The sequence below is a fragment of the Nanorana parkeri genome, unplaced genomic scaffold (assembly GCF_000935625.1).
Source record: "Nanorana parkeri isolate BGI_ZX_2015 unplaced genomic scaffold, ASM93562v1 scaffold1920, whole genome shotgun sequence".
In the NCBI taxonomy this organism is placed as follows: domain Eukaryota; kingdom Metazoa; phylum Chordata; class Amphibia; order Anura; family Dicroglossidae; genus Nanorana; species Nanorana parkeri.
In genome coordinates this window covers 132,894-138,240 of record NW_017308188.1, presented here as the reverse complement: position 1 = coordinate 138,240, position 5,347 = coordinate 132,894, and the positions used below count along the sequence as shown (strand labels likewise).

Sequence of the window (5,347 nt, the reverse complement as noted above, 5' to 3'; positions counted from 1 at the left end):
ATTACTTAATAAATGTCAGTCAAAGTACCTCAGCGCTGAATTCTAAAAAAAATAGACAGGAGGGTGGTTTAACACCCCAGTCTTCAGGTGCTTAAACTAAACACTGGAGTAATATATCAAAATATGTGCTCAGTGAACATCCACTGTTATTTTAATTTAAAGCTCAAATATAAATTTATGTAACTTGGATAACTTTCAAATAATGAAGTGAAATAGTATTCTTTACAAATCATCTAAAGAACAAATTATCGGAAATCAGTGTAGGTAAAAAAGCTTGGGCATTATTCAGTCTTGACAATAATTTTTTTTTCTTCCCACAGCCCCATTTACTATGAAAATAACAGCTCTCCACCATATATGAGAAATGTGTTGGTGCTAACATTGCCTCAATCCAATTTTAGCGAGTTGTCAAACAGTTCAAACAGTAACCAAGTGGTAAGTCACAGCAACCCATCTAAAGAGCACTTTATACAGAAGGAATGGTTATAGAGGAAGGACAGAACTGGCACACCTGATTATTTTTGTCAAATCAGTTATCACAAAACCTAGATATATGATGAAAACATGTTTGTAAATAAAAAAGCGCACAAACCATAAGAAGGATTAAAGGGGTTGTGACAGGTTGCATGCATAGTTTTATATAATTTCTACAAATAGAGATCAACTCTTTCCTTTTGCTAAGAACCTGTTCTAATTTAAAACCCTCAGCTTTTCATCCTAAAGGAGAGAAATAAGGTAGCTTTTCATCCTACAGGAGAGAAATAAGGTAGTTAGAAGTCACATGTTACCCTTACCCATAGACTTTGATTGTTGCCTGATCATTTCCTAATCACCAGAAAAGACTCCATATACATGGATACTATGTGACATCTGTAGACATGCCCTGGTGAACCAGTCTTGGGGCAAGAACTGAAAATCTGAAATTTGGTTTCCGGGGAGGATTAATATTTACCCTAGATAAAGCCAGTGCCAGGAATATCTGATCAGTGGTGATGAGTGAATTGGCCAAATTTTGATAAGCCTTAATTAAGCCTCTTATTGGCAAGAAAATGAGTTCTCCCAAACTATAATATTTTTCAAGCACATGCTTAAATGCAAATTTTTTACATAAAAATGTACTTGCAACTCTCAGAACAATATATAATTTCTTAAAGCAGAGTACCTTTGGAATAAAAATATAGTAGTTGCAATTTTTTGATGTAGCATGATAGTTGTGACACGGTCTATCAAATCTATATTTTCAGTAAAAATAATACATTCATATAATTTTTAGCACACAAAAAATTTCCACCCATGGACCTCCCACATTTGTGGGTATACCTCCCACATTTGTTAAAGTACAGGTATGGAGGATACCTTAAAGCGGTTTTACAGAACAGTACAGTTTTCGGGGACACCCTCATCAACAGCATACTTTGGCAGCGAATCTTTGACAATGGAATTATATATTTTTATGTTTACAATTAGTGTTGCTAATATGTGTTCTAGTATGAACGCTAAGGGGATGGTGTCACTTTTTCCTGCTTACTCATGGCTCACCGTTTTTGTATCCTCTTAAGTAGGGAACAAAATGAAGTAGGCGTCCTGGATCAGCAGCCACTGCTGGGGGGAAAGGAGTTCAATTTCCCCAGAGCTAGTCTTCATTCTGTAGTCACAAAGGTAGTCAATGGCTTGTTCCTGGTGCGCATTGCAGCATGTTGGTGTGTCCCAAACTAATCTATTGGTGGGCAGCTGGTTTAGTTGCTGTATTTCCTGCATTTCTGTCAGGCAAGCCATGGCCAGGTGAAAATAGTGAAATTGTCTGCAAACCCTCCAGATCTGGTGTAGCAGGTCTTATAATTTTGCGGAATTGCCCAGAAAAGTGCTGGACCTCCAAGTTGAAGATTAGGGCCAGGCAAGGCATATGTGTGAATCTCCCCAGACAAAGAGTGGCCAGCAAGTTTGTGCCTTTAATATACAATACCTTTCCTGGATGCAGGTGGCAAAGGGTTACTCAACTCTCAACATGGGCCTGAAGAGCTTCCAACAGCTCTTGCCCAGTGTGGCTTCTGTCCCTCAGGCAGAGGAGATGAGACACTGCATGGCAGTGTATGGCTGGAGAGGTTATATGGGCCTTGGGGTAATTGGGAGGGCCTAGTGATGACAGAGGGGGGGGGGTCCCAGGAATAGGGCATACAGGATAAGGACAAGAGGGTAGTCCCCCTTGCTGCATCCCTGCACGTTCTTGCTTGACCAGGTGTCGGTGGTCATGTTTATCATGCTGCTGACAGCTTGGTCCAGTCACAAGGGCACCTTTTACTACACGTGATTATAGAGGTCATGGAAAGCCTTCTAAAAAAAAAAAAAGGTAGCTAGGTATCCACAAGGCAGGAGATGTTTTTTTCCCACTCCAATTACTGGGGAAGAGAAACCTAGTGGATAAGGTTGCTTCTAGAGATGGTGGGTGGGTGCTGGTAAGGTCTGAGATTCCAGTCTTTGCTTCACAGTCTTCTGTCTGTCTCCCTAAATGACAGACTTCTGCACCCATTAGCAGACCTTTCCTCTCTCTTATTGAATGCACCAGAAATACTTACCAAGGCCCCAGGGGAATGTGGAGTAGTGAGGGGAGATGCAGCAACTGAGGAAACAGGAGGAAACACTGAAAAGGGTGGCAGAGGTAACATCAACCTGCTGCTGTGCCTGAGCGCCTGGACCACCAGATTACTTTTGATGTATGCTTCATGCTCTGAAATCCCCTGCTCCTTGACAACCTACTACCTCTTACAGGACTTTTCTGCTCTCCCACTTCCACCTCTTCCTCAGGGCTATCTCCTCCACAAATATCAAATTAGGTCTTGTACATTATTGTTTACCACCTTTCACACTGGAGCCAAGCTTGAAGAAAGTGCTTGAATAATTTTGCCAACTCCTTGGGGCCAGAACTCTGTGAAGTATAACTCCATATAACAGGTCTAAACATTTCAAGTCCAGAGCTACTAGCCAGGCCTTAAAAGTTACTCACTTAAAGATGCCATATGTGAATCTCTACACACCTACCCACTAGTTTCTTCAGTGGCCGTCTCGAGATTGTTAGCTCCGTTTTATGCAACAACTTCACTGTTTGCGCATAAGCTATTAATGTATGTATGTATGAACATTTATGTTTGATGTTACGTTTCTTTTGGAAAATTGTTAAAAACCAATAAAATACTTTGAAAAGTAAAAAAAAAAAAAGTTACTCACCACCAGTTGTCCCACCTAACCCCTACCATGCCCCAGCATTAACTCCGCCAAGTCAGCAGCATCATGTAGATCAGTAACAACATACAGTACAGAGGCCAGTGGTGTGATGCACAGTACAGAAGTCACTGGTATGATGCACAGTACAGAGGTCAGCAGTATGATGCACAGTACAGAGGTCAGTAATGTAACGCACAGTACAGACGTCAGCAGTATGATGCACAGTACACAGGTCAGCAGTATGATGCACACTTCAGAGGTCAGCAGTACAATGCATAGTACACAGGTCAGCAGTACAGAGGTCAGAATTGTAATGCACAGTGCAGAGGTAAGTAATGTAATGCACAGAACAGAGGTCAGCAGTACAGAGGTCAGTAATATAACATACAGTACAGAGGTCAACAGTACAGAGGTCAGTAATATAATGCAGAGTACAGAGGTCAGCAGTACAGAAGTCAGTAATGTAACCTACAGTACAGAGGTCAGCAGTACAGAGTTCAGAAGTCAGTAATGTAATGCACAATACAGAGGTCAGCAGTACAAAGGTTAGCAATATAACACACAGTACAGAGGTCAGCGGTTTAAGGCAGAAAACACAGGGACTTACAGTGCACATAGGTGATGTGATTCAGGTGCCCTCTTCCTTTATGCCCGACGTGAAGCCTCCCTTCAGGTCCTGTGCTGTCCTGCCAGCCGGTCAATTGTAGCTCTGCAGTCTTCCTCCCAGCCTATGGCAGCTAATGTGGGTGGAGGAAGATGCAGGTGGCCAGAGGAGTCGGAGTGATGGGCAGACAGCGGAACTGATTCTCCCTCCTCCTCAGCCGCTGCAGCTACAGAGCGGCTGAGGAGAAGAGAAGAAAGGGAGAACTGAACGGATTATCACCGATGCTGAAGCGGCGGCAGTTTCCCCCCTCGTCCTGCCGGTGGCATGGAGTCTAAAACTACCTCGTCCTCTATATTAATTTGGCACCTTGTTTTCAAAACCCCCCTGAGCCTTAACCTGAGACTTATGTTAAACCCTTAGAACCGGTAAAGCCTATGGAAGTCAATCGTCGCCACTTGACAGAAGTAGAAAAACAGAAAAGACAGTCCTTGGGCCTATGTTTCTACTGTGGACTGAAATTACACATGTTGTCCTTCAAGACTAAGTTAACTACAGCAAAAACACTGTCCATTCTCTTTCTATCCCACATTGTAAGACACCATTGGATATGTACCAGTATTCAGGGGTGGAACTGACCCAGGCAAGGTAGGACAAAAGATGGTGAGGGGCCGGCTGCCAACCGTCCGTTTGGCCGCACCTCCAAACGGCCGCACGGCAGTGAGGCAGAGCAGCCTACAAGCAAACCCCGAGGCAGCGCTGGGGCCTCAGCTGGGAGGACCCAGCAAGCAGCTTCCTGATTACACAGCTCGCCGCCTCTCTCAGCTACATGGTGTTCCCGCCGCAGAGGAGGTGAGGTGAAGCTTTTATCTTCTGTAAGTTCTATGACATGTTTTGTAGACCTCTATAACTGATGGAATTATTCTTTGTTTCTGTAGAAGGTATTGCTGGAAGTTGTAGTCTCCTATAGCTGTTACTATTCTGCGTTTCTGTAGAGAGTATTGCTGGGAGTAGTAGTCCCCTATAGTCGTTACTATTCTGCGTTTCTGTAGAGAGTATTGCTGGGAGTTGTAGTTCTCTTCTCTATATTCGTTACCATTCTGCATTTCTTTAGAGAGTATTGCTGGAAGTTATAGTCCCCTATAGCCGTTACTTTTCTGCATTTCTGTAGAGAGTATTGCTGGAAGCTGTAGTGCCTGATAGCGATTACTTTTCAGCATTTTTGTTGTGAGTATTGCTGGGAGTTGTAGTCCCCTATAGCCGTTACCATTCTGCATTTCTGTAGAGAGTATTGCTGGGAGTAGTAGTTCTCTATATCCATTACCATTCTGCATTTCTTTAGAGAGTATTGCTGGGAGTTGTAGTTCTCTAAATCTGTTACCATTCTGCATTTTTGTAGAGAGTATTGCTGGAAGTTGTAGTGCTCTATACCTCTTTACAGTAATGCAGAATGGTAACGGTTATAGGTGGGCAGGGCGGGCATTGGGCATTGCAAGAGCTAGGGGGGGGGGGGGGCACAAAATGTAT

General features: G+C 43.2%; 1 protein-coding gene and 1 long non-coding RNA gene across 2 annotated transcripts in view; both read left to right on the top strand.

Moving 5' to 3' along the window:
* The window catches only part of LOC108800113, a 24,002-nt gene extending 23,597 nt beyond the window's left edge, over positions 1-405 (top strand). The window contains exon 3 of the long non-coding RNA XR_001942073.1: positions 321-405. This is a non-coding gene — a long non-coding RNA (uncharacterized LOC108800113). The remainder of the gene's footprint in view (positions 1-320) is intronic.
* Positions 406-410: 5 nt separating this feature from the next.
* Positions 411-5,347, top strand: part of LOC108800112 (heat-stable enterotoxin receptor-like) — a 43,721-nt gene continuing 38,784 nt past the window's right edge. The window contains exon 1 of the mRNA XM_018572058.1: positions 411-435. The gene's annotated coding sequence lies outside the window, so the exon portion shown is untranslated. The remainder of the gene's footprint in view (positions 436-5,347) is intronic.